The sequence below is a fragment of the Gopherus evgoodei genome, chromosome 13 (assembly GCF_007399415.2).
Source record: "Gopherus evgoodei ecotype Sinaloan lineage chromosome 13, rGopEvg1_v1.p, whole genome shotgun sequence".
Taxonomy (NCBI): Eukaryota; Metazoa; Chordata; order Testudines; family Testudinidae; genus Gopherus; species Gopherus evgoodei.
This window is the reverse complement of record NC_044334.1, coordinates 27,603,287-27,626,398: the sequence shown is the minus strand read 5'-3', so window position 1 is coordinate 27,626,398 and position 23,112 is coordinate 27,603,287. Positions and strand designations below refer to the sequence as shown.

The 23,112-nt window shown below is 49.4% G+C and overlaps 1 long non-coding RNA gene across 1 annotated transcript; it reads right to left on the bottom strand.

The window, feature by feature from the left end:
* On the bottom strand, window positions 1-22,399 carry LOC115661111. The gene is made up of 4 exons (XR_004003015.1): window positions 22,294-22,399; window positions 11,015-11,018; window positions 1,907-1,910; window positions 1-11 (listed from the first exon to the last, which is right to left on the bottom strand). It is a non-coding gene; the product is annotated as an uncharacterized LOC115661111 (long non-coding RNA).
* Window positions 22,400-23,112: the final 713 nt, after the last annotated feature.

Below are 23,112 nucleotides of genomic sequence, written 5' to 3'. Positions count from 1 at the left end.
ACCCATGTAGACTGAGAACAAGGCAAGACACAAGCAATGCAGAGAATGGGCTTGCCCAGCTGCATCTGGAGCAGCAGGATATTCTCAGTAGGGACATATAGGTGAGAGTTTGAGTCATTCGCGCATCATCCTGGTTCCAGACAACAGAACCATTATCTATAAAGATTTTACACAGCTTGGGTCCAAGTCATTGTCAGCCCATATGTTACAGCATGCTAGTCATATTGGCTCTCTGTTGAGCACTATTGGTGTGCCATGACTGGATCCCCAAGTCATTGTTACTGCTTCCTGCATGCCTGACTGAAACATCTCAAAAGGAGCCTAATGAGTAGAAAACAGTGGCCAATGAATCTCCAGTGCAACATTTGGGGTGAAAAGATAAATGCATGGAACCTGCAGGACGCACTAGCATTTCCACAAACCATCTCCAGCTGCCTGAATATCCATCGATAGGCGAGCTCCACAAATTGTAGTGAGCCCAGCTTAGTGCTTTGATTCCCCAAATTATTTGCAAATCAATTGACTATTCAAGCAGCAGTAGGTAGTGCCCCCTTTCCAACGCCTTCCTTGGACATGCTCACCACCACGGGTGAGCATACGGAGACTTTCAGGTGCAGCAAGCATTTGACCACTTGCCAGGCCAAACTCGGGTCACATTCTGGGCCTACTTTTGTGGGGCAGGTTTGATGACCGTGAGGGTGGGGTGCAGAGAAATATCGGCTAAGCAGAGAGTCACTGTGCAGTCCTATCTGAGCAGGATGGTTCAAAGGTACGTGTCACAATCTGGAGTGTTTCTTTCTGCAGCACCAAAAATGGAAAAAGCTAGTCCTGCTGTCAGAGGAAAGCTCTGTCGCTCCCTAGAGACAGTAGAGGAGTCTGGGTGATGAATAGGAAGATGGGGGACTCCAAGGAGCACATGCAGAAACCCACCAGGATGAGTCAGAAGATCCAGGTTCTCAATAAGATTAGTCAGCAGCTCATTTGGAGGGCTCGAGGGTAGGGGCAGAAAACAGTGCTGATTTCAACACCTGGATGGCGTTGCCTTGCTTTTCCGCCACAGGCGTCTGATGTCGATGTAAAGATAGCAACATAAATGAGGGATGGGAATGCCTCCTTCTCATGTGCTACTAAAACAGAGAGGAAGATCTGGAAGTTGGGAAATGAAACATCTGGGGCAAATTAGGAAAAATTCTCAATGCAGGAGATTCCTGAGCTCCTAAGAGAGCCTCTACCGCAGCAGAGATTCCAGAGTCAGGAATCAGTAACAATAATTAACAGTTGGAGGGAGCTAGCCCGTAAAATGCAGTGGTCAGCTGGAAGGAGGCCCACCTGGCTCTGGGGCCCTCACCCAGAGTGAGAGCTCAATGACTCAACATATTGTTTGTCCGGACTCACTTCCCGCTGTTTCCATAAGGGCTGAGAACAGAACCTTCCCTTCCTGCTTGTATGGAGGATACATCTGGGGAAAGAAAATAACTTACTGGGCTCTGATATAGAAAACATTCGGTACTGAAATCTGGAGAGCCCACAAAGCCTTGAGTTGGCATCTGAGCACCAAACAAAGCTAAAAGCCTAGCAACCCGCTTTCAGCAAGAAGGAAAAAAAAGTTGCTCTCTCTTCTTCCTCCTCATCTTTTTTTTTTTTAAGCTTCATTTTCAGTTCAATGAAACTGGAGAGGCTGGAAATAATACAAAGGCTCTTTACAAAGCTTGACGTCTTTCTTCTGCAGCATCTGTGCTGAAATATCTGCTATGGTAACAGCCCTTGTTCTCTCTTCACAGAATTCAGCCTCATCAAATATTCTCTCTTTTAAGTTGTGCTGTTAGGCTGTGGAATTCCCTGCCTTGGCTCCATTACATCTCTAAATGGCTGTGAGTGTAATTAGAAAACTTGGGCAAAGAAGAACTATGCTATGCTGCTCTATTCTTACGCTCTCCATTTGAAAGAAGCCTTTTGGTGGCGGCATAGCTCCATCCTGAGCCTGTGTCGATGTCTGGGAAGGTCTGAACTTGTGCCGAATGTGAACTCGGCTGGAATCCTGGGTCTCAAGGCTGGCCAGGGGCTGGGTTTATGGCACCTCTGAAGCCAGAGGGGGCCATGGTGACGCTACCTGCTGGCTGACAGATCCATTCTGGACATCCCTGGCTGACGGGCATATTTTAATTCCTCCAAAGAGGTTCATGCAAAGCTAAATAATCTGTTTTGTTTCTTTTTTTTAATAGAATGTTGCCAATGAACCTTGTGCTCTCCTGAGTGATGGACTGAAAATAGTGGCCATGACCAGCAGGTGATGTACCACACTGCACAGCTCTGCCAGTGCACCTCAGCCGTGCCCTGGAGCACCCTCTGCTGGCCAGTCTTAAACACCTGCCCCATGAACTCTGTCCTGACCTGCATGTGTCTCCTATAAATACACTGCACTTACCAAGGACTCTAATGGGATGAGACTAGTTAGTTCACCTTCTTTTGTGACCAAGATCAGGTTGAACACAGGGCTGTAGAGGTGAAGGGCCCATTGCCCCATCAACTCCTCCTCCTGCACTGAACTGTGGACATCATACAGTTAAATGACTCTATTACGATTTCCACTGGGGCATCCTTTCTCCATCAGCATAATCTGGTCATATAATGTGGCTAGTAAAAATTAGAGAAAGGCTCTTGTTCACAGCAGCGTACCTCTACAGTCACCCCCAAAGCCAAGGGCATTGCTCTGCATTTCCTTGACAAACTGGAGACCGACACTTGTTCTTGTTAACAAAGGGATTTACATACAGGCTACGTCTTCACTACCCGCCATATCGGCGGGTAGCAATCGATTGCTCGGGGATCGATATATCGCGTCTCATCTAGATGCGATATATCGATCCTCAAACGCACTTATATCGATTCCGGAACTCCACCAACCCCAAAAGAGTTGCAGAGTCGACATGGGGAGCCGCAGACATCGATCCCCCACCGTGAGGATGGTGAGTAATTTGATTTTAGATACTTCGACTTCAGCTACATTATTCACGTAGCTGAAGTTGCGTATATGAGATCGATTTTCCCCCATAGTGTAGACCAGCCCACAGAGACACAATAGAAAAACAGTTTAGCCCCGCAGGGACATTCTTGGTTTGAATGGACGCTGACACCTTTGTGCGGCTCTTGATCTTTGCTACAAGCACCAGGCCAATGAGGTTCCAACACTAGATGAGCAGAAGGCACTGGCAACATGCTGCAGCCCTCACTAGAGCATGAATCATAGAACCTTAGCGTTAGATGGAACCACAAGGGTCATCTAGTCTAACTCCCTGCCGAGATGCAGGATTTGTCGTGTCTAAGCCATCCCAGACAGATGGCTCCAGCCTCCTTTTGAAAACCTCCAGTGAAGGAGCATCCTCAACCGCCTGAGGCATCTGTTCCATTGTCCCACTGCTCTTACAGTTGGGAATTTTTTCCCTGAGGGTCAATCTAAATCTGCTGTGCTGTCATTTGAACCCAGGGCCTCTTGTTCTGCCCTCTGTGGCAAGAGAAAACAACTTTTCTCCATTTTTTATTATGGCAGCCCTTCAAGTATTTGTAACTCACTACAATGTCCCCCCTTAATCTCCTCTTTTCCAAACTTAACAGACCCAGTTCCTTCAACCTTTGCTCGTATGGCTTGCATTCCATCCCTTTGATCATCTGTGTCACTCTGGATCCTTTCTAGCTACATCCATTCTAGACATTGGTGACCAAAGTCAGACACAGTAATCCAGCTGAGGCTTAGCAAGCACCGAGTATAGTGGTACTATCACCTCCATGACTTGCATGCTATACCTCTGTTAATGTAACCCAAAATTGTATTTGCTTTTAGGTGCAACAGTAGCGCATTGTTGACTCATGTTGAGGTCTTGATCCACCATGACTTCCAGATCCTTATCAGCCAGCAGATGATAGATTCCCCAAAACACACACATTTTTCCCTTTTGTTCTCTCTTTGTGGAGTAAGGTGGTGTGGCCCCTTAAGGAAGCAAACTGGTGTTGCTGTGCATTTAGGCTTAGCTTCAAAGTCCCTTCCTCACGCCATGTTGCAGCCTGGACTCCCCTTAGCAATCCTTTCTGGGGCCTCTGTTTTTAAGCTCTTGTCTGCCCGTTTTGCTGCTGGCTCTGTGCAGCTTTTTGGCCATTCTGACTAGACTGGAGGGCTTGTCTGTCTGTTTCACCTTTCCCTTTCCCCATGGGAGTTCTGTGGGATGTTGGGTCTTCATTGAACCCATGGAGAGACTGCAAAGACCCAGGACACTGTGGAAGGGAGTGAACGCAAAATTATCTTCGTTTGCTCCATGCCTGCTAGAGGCTACCTCAACTAGAAGTTCTAACTAGCACCACACGGACAATACAAGCTTGCTCCTTTATCGAGGGTCCTGCAGGAGGCATGGTTCTGCCCCACTTCTCAGTGACGGTTCTATATGAATCCATTTTGGAATGAACACAGCCTCTGGGGCGCTCTCTCCCACTCGTCACAGAGAAAGCTGTAGGCACAGCCTGGAGCCAAGCTGAGCCCAGGGGCTGTTCAGCGTGCCCTTGTGACGGACTGCTGTTAATGCTCTGGCTACAACTGCTCTCAGAATGCTTCTCTACCCATCCAGGCACTGACCCCCAGCTCTGCCAGGGAGATTAGTTTAGGGAATTCCTGTCACAATTTAGTTTAGTGATTTCCTGTCACAATTATTTTCACAAGAAAGCAGTGCCATGCTCAGCTCTCCCTGGTGCAAACATGCGCCGTTCATCGCTCATGTTTTAATTGTCTCAACCGCCTGAAGGACTTTGGAGAAAGAAAATCCTGTTTCCGAAACATGTCGCCCCCACAACCACATTCCAAAGCCACACAGGGGTGGTGTCCCCCTCTGAGCAGGGAGGAGGAAGGAAGCCCCCCAGTGGAATTCCCCCACCTCTAGGAGCTTCCAACAGTTTCCCGCCTCCTTGAATGTGCCCCGCTGCACATGATCACAGCTGCTCACCAGGTGAGAAACAACTCAGGCAACAGTTCAGCAGCAGAAAGGCAGAGGACACCTGCATTCGCAGACCATCATGTTTCCAACCTACCACAGGGGAGAGCACCTCAGCTGTTAAAGGCAGGTGTGGGGTGACCACGCTAATCAAACCTCATGTTTCAGCTCAGACATTGATCACAGTAGGTGTCAGGACGAAACCCTCGCTCAGCCCCCCTCTCCTACTGGCGCAATGCTGCACAGGGAGCTCCAAGCGCTGTGGTTTGTTTGATGGTTGGTTTTCTTGTCCATCCTCTCAAGCTAAATCTGTCTGGCTTAGTAATGGCTCTAGCAGGGGCATGCTAACAATGCCTGTGGGGCATTTACACCACGGAGAGAGAAGGGATATTTAGTGAGTGGGATACTCAGGGAACAATGGGATTATAATGGGTTGGCACCCTCCTCTCATGAGCGCCTCCTGGCTGAGTGCATGTGCCTGCCCTCTCTGCTTGTAGTAGGTCTTCAGTGACTCAGCCCTCTGGCCACGTCTCTCACAGTCTGTATGTAAAACAACGCAAACAGACCACTTTGGGGAAACAAGTCCAACAGGGGCCTGTCAGCCTGCAGCCCTCCCTGGGTTCAGGTTCTTAGTTAGTCTCTCAGCCCCTCCTGGGATAGCCTTGGCCCTGATATGAGACCATGCCCCCAGAGCTTCATCCCTGGAGACTCTTTGCCTTTCTGGGCCACTGAACTGTTCAGTTCCCCTTCCAGGGGTATATCCCAGTTCAGTATTCAGATCACTTCCCCAATGGCTAATAGGGAGGAGGAAACTAGGCCTGCCCACACCTCAGGGTCCCAGCCCAGGGACCCTACCAATAGCAGCCACCTGCTGCATCCCGTTACTGCTCACTACATTGATGCTACTGTTCCCTGGGCCACTTCTGCACAACCCCAAGGATGCTTCATCCTTACTGTAGGGCTGAAGTCTTGGGCTCAATCCCAGCAGCCAGACAAGAGCTTCTTCTCTGCTCCCCCAGTCCCTGCCAACAACTGCTCTGTCTGAGATACTGCAGTTCCTTCAGTCAGCCAGCCAGGAATACCATCCTCATTCCTCTGACTCCAGGCAGCAACTGACTGTCTTTAGTACTGTACCTTCTTTTATATAGCCCTGCTGGGTCCTGACTGGCTGTTCTTTGCAGCCTCTCTGATTGGCTGCTTCCCCTGCCGCCACTCTAGGCAGCCTGGAGAACTTCTCTACTGTGCCTTTCTGAGACAGGGTGTGGTAGGACCCTAAGGCCTCCAGCAGGATCCCTCAAAGGGCCTAGTAGACCCTGTCACAAGGATGAAATTAAGAAAAAGAGAATTCATGAAAATATCAATAAAGTTTTCCATCAGTGAGAGTGTGAAGCCAGTGGCAGTCTCTCTGGAGTAGGGAGTGGGGTGACAGCCGCATTGTTGGCGACTGTTAAAACCAGGTTGGATCATACTCTAGAAAATGCCCCAAAAGAACAATCCTGCCCTAGGCCTCAGGACATGGGCTGGACGTGAGTCTGCAAAAGCAAAGACATCGTGCCCCTTGTTCCTGCTATCTCTTGTGATGGGCAGCGGGTATATGGCCACAGCTTGACTTGAGTCCCCATCAGTCCTAAGGGCTCTGAAATGCTCCTGCTGGCTTGGAGCTCTCTGTCCAGCTCTCATCCTACTGATATTCCCCACTCAAAGGAATCACTTTTTACCTGAGCCATCCTAGAGCTTTAAGCATGGCCTATGGTCCTGCCTCACTCCTGTTCCTCTTAGGGTCCATTTTCCAAGTGTTCTCTGGCTTTTCCAGCCACTAACTTTTTATGTGGCCCCTTCTTTGGTTATTCAGGTGAGGTTTTACACCAGCAATGTGTGCATTCAGATCTCCTCTGCATGTCCTCCCGCCAGCCAGAACTGAAGTTGGACAAATTCAGAGCGGAAATGAGGCATACATTTCTATCAGGGAGAGTAATTAGCCATTGGAACAGTTTGCTATGGGCTGTGGCAGATTCTCCATCCCTGACAACTTTTAAATCAAGACTGGATGTTTTTCTAAAAGGTTCTGCTCTTGGAACGATTTTGGGGGCAGTTCTCTGGGCTGTGTTACGCAGGTCAGCCTAGATGATCACAATGGTCCCTTCTGGCCTTGGAATCTCTGAATCTACTAGATCATGGTGTGTGCAAATCACCAATCAGCATCTAACACCAGCCACTACAAACCAACTCTCCGCACGGTGGCATGAGGCACAGCCCAGCACTCAGTGAGTAAGAGGTGACAATGCACGCAGTGGGGGTTGCTCCAATTGTATGCGTTTTTGCAGCTGTTAGGCAAGCCCATGCACAGAGATAATCAGTGCCCACAGACAACTTACAGCTACTTCTGATTAGGGATTTCATTTTTTAGGAGCAATCAGCAGCATCAGGCAGTGACTGCTAGTGCTCTCTAGCAATACACTCCGCACTCAGGGAGGGAATTGTTTGACATTATTTTGGGCTTACGCAGGACTGGGCCTCCTCCCTCACTGCGCGGTTGCCCAATGTGGCATGAGGGAATAAGAAACGTCCTTCAGCGTTGTGTAAGCTGCATAGAACCAGCCAGAGCTGCGGCAGGGCAGCTTCACAGCATGCCCAATGCAGGCCTGTGCCCCTCTGCCCAATCTAGCCCTGACCCTGAACGCAATCATTTACCACCTTGCTGCCATTTCAGGCCTGACCTTGAAGACCCTTGTGCACACAAAGAACTTTACTCACATGAGTAACTGCATTGTGCCTAATGGAACTGCTCACACAAGTGCATTTACTCCCATGAGAAAGTGTCTTCAGGGCCAGGTGCTTCCGCATCGGCTGTGACAAATGGCCAAGAATGAGCCAAAGGAATAACCTCAAGCCACAACCCTCCCCACTGCTGCCCTTGCACATGGAGCATTTCCTGCACTAGTCTGTGAAGTCCCATTCCGCCCCACACCCCGCCTTCTTCCATGGCACCTTCCAGGACTGGGACCATGGACAATGGACAGGCTGGTGGGGCTGTATAGAAAAAGTCTATAGAAACTAGTCTATAATGTGTATTGATAGGGTATGATCTGGGTGGTATCTCCCAGCCCATTTTTCACATGTCTACTGTATGGGATTTTAAAAAAAGCAGAAACTAGAAGTGATTCATAGATTCCAAGGCCCGAGGTGACCATTGTGATCCTCTAGTCTGACAAATAGGGTATAATAATCTGCCTACCATTGTCGTGGCCTCACTGCTTGTGTGAGGCATTGCTCTGCCGGGTCAGTTGCCTGGTGTATTGTCTTAGGCCTGGTATAGACTTAAAATTTAGATTGCCATAACTATGTTGGTCAAGGGTGTGAAAAATTCACCTCTCAAGCTGACATAGAATACTAGGGTTAGAAGGGATCTTAGGAGGTCATTTACTCCAACCCGCTGCTCAAAGCAGGACCAATCCCCAGACAGATTTTTGCCCCATGTCCCTAAATGGCCCCCTCAAGGATTGAACTCACAACCCTGGGTTTAGTAAGCTAATGATCAAGCCACTGAGCTATCCCTCTCCTGTGCTGACCTATCCCACACTGTAGCCACAGCTAGGTCGATGGAAGAATGCCTCCCTCAACCTATCTACCATGTCACGGTTCCTTCCCCACTCTGAACTCTAGGGTACAGATGTGGGGAGCCGCATGAAAGCCCCCTAAGTTTATTTACCACCTTAGGTTAATAGTAAGCAGCCACCACCAAGCGTGTTTCAAATCTTAGGGGAGAGCCTCTTGGAACTCTGCCTTTTCTCAAAGATTTCTCAAGTCTCCAACCCCACCTTCCCTGGGCAGATTTGAGACTAATTCCTTCTCCCCTGCCCCAAGTCCTTACACACCTTTTCCTGGGTAGGCTTAAGAGTATACCCTCCCCGATTAGTCCTGGTGAACACAGATCCAAAACCCTTGGATTTTAAAACAATGAAAAATCAATCAGCTTTTTAAAAGAAGAATTTTAATTAAAGAAGGTGGTAAAAATTCTCTCTGTAAACTTAGGATGGAAAATAACTTTACAGGGTAATTAGATTCAATGAGCCCAGAGAAACCCCCTCTAGCCCTAGATTCAAAGTTACAGCAAACAGAGGTAAACCCTCTAGCAAAAGGAACATTTACAAGTTGAGAAAACAAAGATAAAACTAACACGCCTTGCCTGGCTGTTACTTACAATTCTGAAATATGAGAGACTGGTTCAGAAACATTTGGAGCACATGGATTGATGTCCGGTTCCTTTTAATCCCAAGAGCGAACAACCCCCAAAACAAAGAGGACACAAACAAAAGCCTCCCCAGCCCCAATATCTGAAAGTATCTTGTCCCCTTATTGGTCCTTTGGGTCAGGTGTCAGCCAGGTTACCTGAGCTTCTTAACTCTTTACAAGTAAAAGGATTTTGGTGTCTTTGGCCAGGAGGGATTTTATAGTATTGTATACAGGAGGGTTGTTACCCTTCCCTTTATAGTTATGACATACCATCATTTGGGAAGGCGGCATTCCTACAATCAGGGACAAATTCTTCTGTCAGTTTAGGCTGCATCTACAAGACAGCGTTATGCCAGCATAGTGACCGTGCCACAGCTCTGCCGCTATAGTCCCTGATTTTGGTGAATCTCTGGTGCAAGGCCAGCAAAGCAATGGATTTTAGTAGAGTTCCAGGAATGACCACACACCATCAAAGAGCAAAGAAACAGGCAGCGTAGGAAAAATGTACTGGACCCATGCAAGGAGCGGTTTAAGTGGCTCAAGACTGAGTACTGGAAAACCAGGGACCAGAACTGCACCCTGAGCAATTCGTTGACAACGTGCCCATTTTATGGTGAATTTGACTGGATGCTGGACTCTGCACTGAGCATGGAGTCCACGGGGGTGTGCAATGACCTAGCGACTTGCTGATCCCAGAATCCAGCATGGGAAATAATAGGAGCCAGCAGCAGGTACCAAATGAGTCCAGTGAAGTGGCGCTGCTGCTGACACTGGTCCCAGAGGAGGCTTTGCAACAGAAGCAGCTGCAGCACATCCTGGGGCCATACACAGAGGAGTTTTTTGATGCCCTCCAAGGGACAGCCTGCTGCGGAACTGGAGCAGAATTGGATGAGGAAGAAGCTGCCCCAGAGCCTGGTCAGTTTCTGGAATGGGAGGAATTTCCATTCTGTGAACCAATGCAAAAGTTATGACAAGCCCCGGATAGCAGCATGTATCCACTGATGGCAGATTGCACGTCCTGGTGTTCCCTACCCGCCTTCCCCAACACTGAATCATAGAAATGTAGGGCCAAAGGGATCTCAGGAGGCCATCTAGTCCAGTCCCCTGCACTGGGGAAGGACTAAGTATTATCTAGACCTTCCCTGCCAGGTGTTTGTCTGACCTGCTCTTAAAAAGCTCCAGTGATGGAGTTTCCACAACCTCTTCAGGTAATTTGTTCTGGTGCTTAACTACCCTGACAGTTAGGAAGTTTTTCTTAATATCTAACCTGAATTTCCCGTGCTGCAATTTAAATACATTACTTCTTTTCCTGTACCCATTGGTTAAGAAGAACAATTTATCATCTGCCTCTTTATAACAACCCTTTACGTACTTGAAGACTATTATCATGTCTCCCCTCAGTTTTCTCTTCTCCAGACTAAACAAATACAACGTTTTTAATTTTATCTGATAGGTCGTGTTTTCTAGACCTTTAATCATTTTTGTTGCTCTTCTATGGACTTTCTCTAATTTGTCTGCATTCTTCCCGAAGTGTGGTGCCCAGAACTGAACACACTACTCCACCCCTTGTTTTGCAACAGTATTACATTATTGACTCATATTTAGTTTGTGATCCCCTATAACCCTCAGATTCTTTTCCTTCCTAGACAGTCATTTCCCATTTTGTATTTGTGCAACTGATTATGCCTTCCTAAACACAGTACTTTGCATTTGTCCTTATTGAATTTCATCCTATTTATTTCAGACCATTTCTCCAGTTTGTCCAGATCATTTTGAATTCTAATCTTGTCCTCCAAAGCACTTGTAACTCCTCTCAGGCTGGTGTTGTCTGCAAACTTAACAAGTGCACTCTGTACACCATTTTCCAAATCATTACTGAAGATATTGAATAGAACCAGACCTCTGGCTTCACTCACTGCGTGAAGAGCACAGCAAGCCACAGTGATGCAGACAGCATTGATGACACTGGCACCCAAACAGGTCTGTAGACATCTTCAGCGGGATTTGAGTCTCCCAAAAGCACATTCAACAACCGTTCTATGTCTGCTGAGAGTGTAATTACACCTTCTTTTGCCAAGGCCTCTGATATCAGGGTACAGTTTCGTAAGCCAAAGCAAAAGGGGGTATATGTGGGGTTCCCCCAGAATAACGGTGGGGATAGTAACTCTGTTTATAACAATGCTATTTGGTGGGAAGAGTGGAGCCTGCCTTAGCCACAAGGCACTGGCGGCAGCAAGTTCCCAGGCAGCGATTTATGATGCTTTGATTTGCTCCTGAAACATTTACAAGGACCTGAAGTTTTGGCCTTCTAGCCCAGTTGCTTTCCCCGGATTTTCCTGATGAGGGTAGCAGAGAGGTTGATCATGCTGGGCAGCAGAGAGACACTGGGACTGGGATTTGATCATGTGGCCTTGTGCCGTGAGCCCCAGATGGGCCTGCGGTGACCAGAGCAGTGTGTGCAGGCACACGGAGGAGGCACTGAAATGTCCCCCCGCACCCTGACTCCAGAGCAGGATGCTAGCCACCTCCTGCTCCAGGACCCATGGAGAGGGCTGCACAGGAGTTGTGGGGGAGGCCTCCAGCCTGTGCTCCCCTATAGTCCTGGATGGCAGCAGGACGCCGCCCAGGGCTGAGTTGCCACTGAAAGGAACTGGGAGTAAAAACCCCAGTGGAAGCTGTTCCGGGCTGAAGCATCCGTGCCCCCCGCCCCCCGGTGAATCATGCAGGAGTGTCCAGGTAATTCTCCTCTCAGCCAGTGGGGCTCAGGGGATGGGGAGAAAAGTGGGGTTCTGGGATTTGCAAGGACTGCAATCCCCAGATGGGTGAAGGCAAGAGGGCTGCTCTCCAAGCACTGCCCCAGCGACCCCTCTCCACCCATGGGCCACACTGCCATTAGGCCAGTGCTTTGAGCAGCCCCCAGGGGAATGCTGCATCAGCACCCAGTGCATGAAGACAACTGCAGCTCCACTCCTTCTGCCCGAAGGTCCTCGGAGCCTGGTTCACACAGTTCACCCTATGGGGAGCTGTGTGGTATCCCCATGAGAAGGAGGGTTTCAGAGGGGGCAGAACTTTCCCTTTGTGCCCCTAGGGGACACTCCACCTCCCATGGGTCACTACTGCTCACAGCCTGAGCACAGAGCTGTATAACTAGAGTGGTGCATGAATTCTGAGTTACTGATCCAGGGATCAGAAGCAAAGACCGAGGAATTATTTTGCTGGGGGTAGATAATAAACAATGACGAAGTATTCACCTGCACCAATGAGGTGATCTGGACAATCACTAGTGCACAGCAAGCCATTGTCCTGCTGATTTGCACTAATGAAAAATGTCGGGCTTTGAATCCGTCTCGGGTTCACAATGGCTTCAGTGGCGCCATGGAGCCGGGCCCATGCCCAGAAGGCCATGGCCTGGCTGATCACACCACTCCCGACGGGCCGGACCGATTCCTCACCCCGAGACCAGCTCTAGCTGCACTGGCAGCTCAGCCCAGCAGACACAGTCGCCTCCCAGCAGGGCCAGGGAGTGTGGCCGGGAGGCAGGGAACAAGGGAGTGGGTCTCAGGGTGGGGAGGGGGTCTGGACTGTGAGGGGGCAGGGAAGATCTGTGTGTTGGGGCACTTGCGAATGGGGGTTCTGGGGGGTGGTGCTGGGCAGTTGTGGTGGGGCTGTGGGCAGCGGGGCACTGGGCAGGGAGGTTGTTGTGCAGGGTGTTGTGCATTTGTGTGGAGGGGAATGGGGGGGCGCTGGGCATAGTGGGTCTGAGGGGGCTTTGGCCATAAGGAGGATGTTGGGCAGGGGCGCTGTGTGGCACGGCATGGGCCCGCCCCCCTGAGGCGAAGGGATATGCTGGCAGCACAAGGCCTGGCAGGCCACTGTGTGTCTGGCAACTGCCAATTTCTAAATAGTGCCCTGCACTGGGCTGAGCGGAGCTGGGCCACCCCTGTCATGCCATGGCCCATTGCCACTAGCTGTCCCCTCGCTCTCAACTCCCCGTACCATGGCCCATCGCCCCTGGCTGGCCCCTCACTCTCACCTCCCCGTGCCATGGCCCATTCTTGCCATGAGGGCCCACAAATAAGTTTGGTGCCGGGCCCACAAAAGGTTAATCCGGCCTTGGGCTTTGTCTTCTTGTGGAGGGAAGATGGAGAGGCCAGAAGGGTGACTGGTGACCCTGGCATGGAAACAGAGCATGCTGCTATCTGAAAGGCCATTTGTAAGGACCGTGGGGTTTGGTAGCTGGCAGCGAGGGTGACCAGATATCCCGATTTTAAAGGGACAGTCCTGATATTCAGGACTTTGTCTTATATAGTTGCCTATTATCCCCCACCCCGTCCTGATTTTTCAGATCTGCTATCTGGTCACCCTACAGCCCCCCAGCCTGTGAGGAAATCATGGGAGACCAGAGGCTGAAGCCGAGCTTGGGGCAGGTTAGAAGAAGAGAGAGGCATATGGCACAGAGAAGTCAACCCCCAACACCTAAAGGACAGTGTGGGTGAAAAGGGGCTTGGAGGACAGACACCACCAGGATGATTCCTGTCCTGTGAGCAGTAAGCAGAAGGAAGGTGAGAGCAGGCGGCGGATTTCCCAGTGCCCACAGCAGTGCACCCGCCTGAAGCAGTGAGGTTCTGGGTTCTAGTGAGTGCGTTGTGCTGTGTATTGCAGACGGCTCTGAGCAGGATGTAGGGAGGACAAGCGCCCAGAAGCACACGAATCTGGGTATATCAGAGGGAAGCAGGGACTCTCTAGGAGGAAGTTCAAGCTGCTTGTTAGCTGGGTGGGAGAACTGAGCCATTGTGCATTCCTGACACAGCCAGCTGAGCCAAAGCACCGGCCCGCTGATCCAGAGCCGAAGCACCGGCCCTGGTTCCTTTGCAATTACCTACTGCAACAATGTCACCCGTTATTTACATATTTATAGACTATTTACATAAAAAAGCATAATACTACAAAACTGATCACACGCTCTGTAATTTAAATGAAAAATTGTTATTCAGACGTTTCCATCATAATGTCACAAGCCACAAAATAGAACACGTACAGCAGCAGCCGGAGCCCTGATATTAATAATTAGAATACATTACCTTCTTGATGAGGCATTTACAGAAAACGGTGGCTCTGCCTCCAAACTGCAGAGATGTTCCCAACATCCCAATTAGAATATGTCATCGGCTTTTATTTATTCTGTAGATTGCCCAACATCAATTGCAGCATTTGCTTCATTCCAGCTCTTTTACAATGCCCCAATATGTGCCATCCATCGCCTCCCTCCATGGCCCCGTTTATTCCCTACACGCCAGTGGGTCCTAATGTGCGAAACACAAAGGACAGCACTACCCTGACCAACTCAAACCCCACAAAGGGAGAGGAAACCTGGCAAGAAGGGTTAAAACACGTCCTCCAACAGTTTAATGCTCACCCTACCTAGGGACACTATCGATGAGCAGGGGAGGTCACCCAATGCAGCAAGCGTGCCTGCGACTCCCAGGATTGCTTCGCAACTCGGAGCAGGAAAAATGCAAGAAAATAAAATCACCACTAAGGCTCTCCCAACCCAGAGGGGCCAGGGCGCACATGCAGATCCCAGCCTGGAGCCGTGCAGATGAGCTACAGCCAGGCAGGTATTGTCTAGTGGAAGGCCACAGCTATGGTGCAAAGGCGCTACAAAGGGCTAACGAGACAACGGTTAATAGAGCTTGTCTCATGTACATCTCCCCTCCCAGCTCCCATCACCTGCACCCACTGTGTCTCCTCTTCCCTCTCCCTTTGTCCCTATCACCCAGTCCCAGCTCTCCCTTTCTCCCAGCCTCCACTCCCCTCCTGGCCTCACTCATTCAGGGTTGCAGAACATCCCTGTTTGTGGCAGCCCTCACAGTCTGCCCCTGGAGACGTCCTGATGTGTCTGTGACTCTCCTAAATGCGATTGAGTGGGACAACCATGAGTCTCAGGCTCTCCCCTTGCTGTCCACTTCATTCCCCTTCCTGTCTCTGTTTCCCTTTGCTCCTGCCTCCCTGCCACCTGGTCTCCTGCTCCACTTCCTGCTCATGCTCCCCTACTCTCCCCTTGCCATAGGGCTCCTCACTCCCTAGGACCATTCTCTCCCACTAACGGCCGGCAACTCTGGTTTCACTGGTGGGACAAGGCCCTAGAGGAGTGCCTGTTTTCCCCTTTGCAGCATCAATCCACAGTTGAGACAGCTGGGCTGGCTCCTCTTCATTCTTTCCAGCTGCTTTTACTGGCAGGAAGCCGTCTGGATGCTGGTGGATGGAGGGAGATCCAGCACCATGGTCCTGGTCCTGCAAGGTGCCTAGACCTCTTAGCACCCATTCAAGTTCTTGGCCATTGATGGGGCTGGATATCTTCCAGGAGGTGCTCAGCATCTGGCAGGACTGATCCCCATATGCCCTTGCTCTTGGCAGACCATCAGCAGGTGCTATTCAGGTCGCCACAGAGCACAGTGTGGGGATCAGTACTCTGATTTATACTCTGGAATCTCTGCTGGCAAAATGACCCCAGCTTCAACTGCATTTGAGGATTTGACCCAGGAGCGAGCCAGAACAACAAGGGTTATTTTCTAAGATCTGTATAACTCTGCCTGAAAGAGCCATTGATAAGAAAATAACTCAGATGAAAAGATGGCAGAGGGATTTGGACAAAGAAATTGATCTGGATGAATGAATCTCAATATGGGAAAAGGGATATACAGCTTCAATTTGTATAGCTCAAAGACATTTTCATAAATCACAGTGTAGATGGGATTTGAGTCCAGTTAAGATGTACCATATTTTTGCTACGAGGGAGGTGCTCTGTTGGAAGGGTTTCAGGGACGGGGGGAAAATACTTGCACATGTGCTGTGTCCAGGAATTACACGGTTTGGGGAGGAAATTATTGAAGAGATTTATCTTATGACAAAATGCTGAGGGCTTGGAGACTCCCAGACCCACTTAATGTTCCAATAAAGGATCTTGATTTTAAACAGAACAAATTACAAATTATTTTTTTTTTATTGTTAGTGGCTGGGCTCTGTGTTGCACTTTATTAGAAAAACGTGACCTTCCCACCTCCCTCTTCCTATGCGATTGTGGGTATAGTAAAGTATGGACTGGCCTTGTACTGGAAAAGCTTTCACACAAGTGCGTCCACAGGAGAGGGGCCAAAAAGAGGACAGGCATTTAGAAATGTGGGCACCCCAGCCAACAAGACAGGTTCTTTGAAGATGAACCCGATCCTGAATAAGGAGTGAAGTGTGATTTGTCACTGTACCTTAATGACAAGGTTTTAAAAAAAGAGAAAAGGAGCAGAAGGCCAACCTTTCATGTTAGCCGTGACTGTCCTACCAGGCACCTCCCAGCCTATACAGACTCTTCTGCCCTGGGGTGTGGGTCATGGCCTCTAATCTTGCAATGAAAGCTGGGTTTCAGTTTAGTGCAAGGCAAATCATAGAATCATAGCATATCAGGGTTGGAAGGGACCTCAGGATGTCATCTAGTCCAACCCCTTGCTCAAAGCAGGACCAATTCCCAACTAAATCATCCCAGCCAGGGCTTTGTCAAGCCTGACCTTAAAAACCTCTAAGGAAGGAGATTCCAGCACCTCCCTAGGGAACCCATTCCAGTGCTTCACCACTCTGAGTGAAAAAGTTTTTCCTAATATCCAACCTAAACCTCCCCTACTGCAACTTGAGACCATTGCTCCTTGTTCTGTCATCTGCTACCACTGAGAACAGTCTAGATCCATCCTCTTTGGAACCCCCTTTCAGGTAGTGGAAAACAGCTGTCAAATCCCCTCTCATTCTTCTCTTCTGCAGACTAAACAATCCCAGTTCCCTCAGCCTCTCCTCATAAGTCATGTGCTCCAGCCCCCTAATCATTTTTGTCCTCTTCTGGATTCTTTCCAAGTTTTCCACATCCTTCTTGTAGTGTGGGGCCCAAAACTGGACATAGTACTCCAGATGAGGCCTCACCAATGTTGAATAGAGGGGAATGATCACATCCTTCGATCTGCTGGCAATACCCCTACTTATACAGCCCAAAATGTCGTTAGCCTTCTTCGCAACAAAGGCACACTGCTGACTCATATCTAGCTTCTCGTCCACTGTAACCCCTAGGTCTTTTCTGCAGAACTGCTTCCTAGCCATTCGGTCCCTAGTCTGTAACAGTGAATGGGATTCTTCCGTCCTAAGAGCAAGACTCTGCACTTGTCCTTGTTGAACCTCATCAGGTTTCTTTTGGCCCAGTCCTCTAATTTGTCTAGGTAAATGAATAAATGCTGCCTGACACAGCGCTTCTGAACAACCCTGCAATAACAAACTGGCCGTGCAGCCAGCCTCCCTAAAATAATGCTTAATGGAGAAGTCAAACATTTCATAAGGAAACAGATTTAAGGGTCACACATTCAAGGAGTAATTATGGAAAAGAGCAACTCCTGCCACGATCTGTGAAGCTTTGACAAATACCCCCACAGCACCCTGCTAACAAATAACTGGGAGGAGAAATCGCAGTGAGAAATGCCAGCTGAATGAGAAGACAGTGATAATGTCGCTGGAAATCATCCTTGTTGCTGCAGAGTTCATTACAACCAGGGCTTTTCCTTGTGCCATTAGGAGTCATTAGCGCTGGCTCTCGGGAGCTGCACATCACTGATAATGGGCTGATAAAGCTGGAGAGACGTAGGACGGATTCCTGTCTCTGCTCTCATCTCATTAATGCCGATGTTAGAAAAGCAGTGTCATGGAGATTCTAATCCGGAAGGGATCACATCCCCACACTGAGCATCCAGGCCGAAATGACTGGTGGTGCCTCCGGGACGCAGCCAGGTCGGGCACTGTTTCCATTATAAGCAGAGTAGCTGCATGTAACCCTAAATCTCTTCCTAGATTCCACCTTACAGCCTGCAGAATGTACCCGGAAGGTGCTAACGCTAACCCGAAATCTTCTGTATGGGAGACCTCTTGGAATGGTGTCTGGTTCTACCCAGCCTGCAGCACTTGGACTGACACAGCAGCCAGGTTTGGGTTTGATGACACACAGACAGTGCTGGATTTGATCCATCCTCCTGAGAGTGGGTGGGGAAAGGGGCTTGGGGAGCCTCCTGGCATCGCCCTCCCCAGTAGGCTTGATTGTTTGGTTCTAGATGTTCATTTGCCCCTTTCATGGCAGTCTCAGGGGTGTCACAGAAGTCATAGGCACAAACAATAATCCGGCCTGGCTGAAAGACATTAGCAGGAAACAAGCCTTCGGGAGAATCCCTCTAGCCGCCAGGATGGATGCTGCCCCATCTCCTCCCATGGCAGCACCACCCTCTGGGGCGGGGGGTAGCTTGGATCACTGAGAGAGGGTCTCTGCCTGAGAAGACAGCCAGGCCCACTGCTGTGGGGAGGCACTGGGGCACCCTCTCCCTGGCTCACTCTCTCGCATCATCCCCACAGACTCCCCTCCCACCAGGAGCAGGTGCCGCTCTGGGCAGTGTCCGTAGCAGAGCAGGCGGCTCCATCTCAGCTGCCTGCCCCTTGCTTACTGGCTCCTCTCCCTTCTCTGAGCCCAGAGGTGGGGACAACGTCTCAGACACTTGTTCCCTGACCTCTCTGGGGGCTCCGAGGGGAGAGGAGAGTCACACAGTGTAGGCCTGAGGATTCACTGGGGTACGGGGGGATAAAGGGCCAGGGGATGAATGGCTGAATGAGGAACTGTTGCCTGATCTACTGATTGTATATTGATCATATTACTGATTTTAAAAGGAGTACTTGTGGCACCTTAGAGACTAACAAATTAATTTGAGTACAAGCTTTTGTGGGCTACAGCCCACTTCATCAAATGCATGTAGTGGAAGTGGATTGTAGCCCATGAAAGCTTATGCTAGAATACATTTGTTAGTCTCTAAGGTGCCACAAGGCTTCCTCGTTCTTTTTGCTGATACAGACTAACACAAATGCTACTCTGAAACCTGTTACTGATTTAGTTTCTCCGGTGAGCACTCTGAAATGTGATAAGTTCTTGTCCCGAGATTAAGCCCAGGATTATCAGAATTCCTGTTCAGGGAGGAGCCTCGACGGGCACAGCAACGACAAAGCTCACACAGAAGAAAAAGCCTTTTGTAATTGTAACGGTTTTAATAACCCAGTTTGCAAAGTCACCAACATTCCAGCCCAGCCAAGCAGCTTGAGATGGCACAGAATGAGCTGAGCATCCCTAGACCTACACAGCCCCTGCAGAACACCATGAAGCGTTAGTTCATCTTCCCCTTCACTAGCCTCAGTAGTCATCAGCCTGGCATCTCCCCAGGCACACAGGCTGGGATACAGCTGTATAATGTGTTACACCAACACCAGTAGGCCTATTTCTGGAGGAATTTCGTCCCCTTTCCCTTCTTTGTAGTTCTTCCCCCTACTAACATTGGGGTGCCCTTCTCCCATAACTTATTAATCCTTTTACCTCACATTCATTAGCGTATACATCCAAGTTACCATGGCTTTCTTGTGGTCAGACAGCTGCTGACTTAAAATACTACAAGCTGGTACAAAGTTGCATGTTGTGGTTACCTGTCAGCAGTTGTGCTGCCTTGTACTGTCTTATGATCTAGGGTTACTCCCGGTTAGCTACTCCTATTAAGGCTTTTTAGGCCTTGATTGGTTTAGCTGAGCTACTGTCTTACAGGCCTTGAGGCTTGCAGACTCATTGCGTTACTGCTCAGGGCCACCCAGAGGATTCCGGGGGCCTGGGGTCTTCGGAGGTGGGGACCCCTTCCATTCCAGGACCCGCCACCAAAGTGCCCCAAAGACCCGCGGCGGGGGGCCCCCCCGCCGCTGAATTACCGCCGAAGCAGGACGTGCCACAGAAGTGCAGCCGGGTCTTCTGTCGTAATTCTGCGGTGGGCGGCCCCCGCTGCGGGTCTTTGGGGCACTTCAGTGGCGAGTCCCGGAATGGAAGGGCCCCCTGCCGCTAAATTACCACCAAAGACCTGGCTGCGCTTCGGTGGTAATTCGGCGGCGGCGGGTCCTTCCACCCCGGGGTGGAAGGACCCTCCGCCAGCGAAGACCGGGAGCGGAAGAAGCTCCGGGACCCACAAGAGTTTTCTGGGGCCCCCAGAGCAAGTGAAGGATTCCGCTCCAGGGGCCCCGAAAAACTCTCGTGGGGGCCCCTGCAAGGCCTGGGGCAAAGGGCAAATTGCCCCTTTTGCCCCCCCCCGGGCGACCCTGTTACTGCCTTAACTTATACCAGTGCCTCACCTAGCAATTACCTATCGATATCTGTTACAGAATGAGCACCGAGGAACCGCAGTGTCAATGGCCAGGGACTGCAAAAATCCAGCCATGCTTTTAACGAAACCCTGATGAAGACGACTTTGTCAGCCACAATTCTGCATTTAACGGCAGGACTCAATGAGCGAGGTCCCTGCTAGCCACCACCCTGCCCAGTTCATGAGCAGAGACACTGAGTGAGGCCTTTGGCACTGCTATGAAATGGCACACACTTTGCCTACAATTTCCCATGGCTTTCTCCCCTCCCCGCGACTCACTGCAGGGAGAAAGGGGCTGGGTCCAGGTAATAGAGCATCCCGTGCCCCAAGATGTCCAGGAGCTTTCTGTCTGTGGGGTGGGGGTGTCTGTGAGAGCTCACACATTTAAACTTGTCCTCATAAGTAGTGCCCTTCCAAATTCACAGTCCATTTCAGGATCATAGAATCTCAGGGTTAGAAGGGACCTCAGGAGGTCATCTAGTCCAACCCCCTGCTCAGAGCAGGACCAATCCCCAGACAGATTTTCACCTCAGATCCCTAAATGGCCCCCTCAAGGATTGAATTTACAACCCTGGGTTTAGCAGGCCAGTGCTCAAACCACTGAGCTATCTCATCCCCCAAGTCTTAAATTTCATATTTTCAGCTATTTAACTCTGAAATTTCATGGTGTTGTACTTGTAGGGGTCCTGACCCATAAAGGAGTTAGGGGGGAAGGAGGTTGCGGTACTGCTACCCTTACTTCTGAGCTGCTGCTGATGGCGGCACTGCCTTCAGAGCTGGGCAGCTGGAGAGCAGTAGCTGCTGGTCGGATGTCCAGCTCTGAAGGCAGAGCTGCCGCCAGCAGCAGTGCAGAAGGATGGCAGGGTATGGTATTGCCACTCTTACTTCTGTCCTGCTGCCTGCACAGCTGAGCCCTTGTCAGCAACTGTCATTCTCCAACCGCCAGCTCTGAAGGTAGGAGAGCAGAAGTAAGGGTGGCATGGTATGGTATTGCCATTCTTACTTCTGCATTGCTGATGGCGGGGTGCTGCCTTCAGAGTTGGGTGCTCTCCAGCCACCCAGCTCTGAAGACTATGCAATGCCACAACCCCACCTAAAATAACCTCCTGACCTCCCTGCAACTTCCTTTTGGGTCAGGACCCCTAATATGAGAAACACTGGTCTCCCCCCTGAAATCTGTATAGTATAGGATAGAGTAAAAGCACACAAATGACCAGATTGCACAAGGGGAGACCAGATGTCACGATCTGTGATGTGTTTTTCATGGCCGTGAATTTGGTAGGGCCCTACTCATAAATCAGGTTTTCTAAACTTTTTATCATTTGTGTTGCTCTCCTCTGGACTTGCTCCAATTTACCCCATCTTTCCCAAAGTGTGGCACCCAGAACTGGACAAAGAACTCCCGTAGCAGCCTCACCAGTGCTGAGTAGCATGGAACAATTAACTCCTATGTCTTACACACAACACTCCTGTTAATACATCCCAGAATGATACGACCTTTTTTTGCAACTGCAGCATGTTGTTGGCGTTTATTCAATTTGAGATCCATTATAACCTCCAGATCCTTTTCATTTGCTACTCCCCGTTTTGTAGTTGTGCATTTGATTTTTCCTTCCTCACTGAAGAGCTTTGCACTCGTTTTATTGAATTTCATCTTGCTGATTTCAGGCCAATTCTTTAATTGGTCAAGCTTATTTTGAATTCTAATCCTGTCCTCCTCAGTGCTCCCAGCATAGTGTCATCCGCAATTTTTATAAATATATTCTCCACTCCATTATCAAAGTCATTAATGAAAATATTGAATAGTACAGGACCCAGGACTGACTCCTGCTGAACCCCACTAGAGACACCACCCCAGTTTGTCAGCAAACCATTGATATCTACTCTTTGAGTATGGTCTTTCAACCAAGTGTGCACCCACCTTATAGTAATTTCATCTAGATCACATTTCCCTATTTTGCTTATGACAATATCATGTGGAACTCTGCCAAAAGCCTTCTAAAATCAAGGTACACCTCTACCTTGATATAACGCTGTCCACGAGAGTAAAAAAAATCTTACCACATTATAGGTGAAACCGCATTATATCGAACTTGATTTGATCCGCCAAAGTGTGCAGCCCCTCTCCCTCCCCCCACCCCAGGAGCACTGCTGTACCACGTTATATCTGAATTTATGTTATATTGGGCGGCATTATATCGGGGTAGAGGTGTATTTCATGTTCACTCTATCCTCCCCTATCCATGAGGCCAGTAACCCTGTCAAAGAAGGAAGTTAGGTTAGTTTGGCATGATTTGTTTTGACAAATCCATGCTGGCTACTCCTTATAACCCTATTATCCTCTAGGTGCTTTCAACGTCATTGTTTAATCATTTGTTCTGGGACCTTTCCAGGTACTGAAGTTAGGCTGACTAGTTTATAATTCCCTGGGTCCTCTTCGTTCCCCTGTTTAAAGATAGATTTTGAGTTTACCTTTCTCCAGTCATCTGGGACACCTGGCCTCCAGGAACTCTTAAAGAATGAATAGTTCCAGATTGCTTCAGCGCATTCCTTAAATTCCTTAGAATGAATTTCATGAGGCCCTGCCAAATTATATCCAGCTAACTTATCTTTACTAGGTAGCTACAGGCCATGAACATTTACAAATGGGTCCTGAGCCCAGAAAGGTTGAA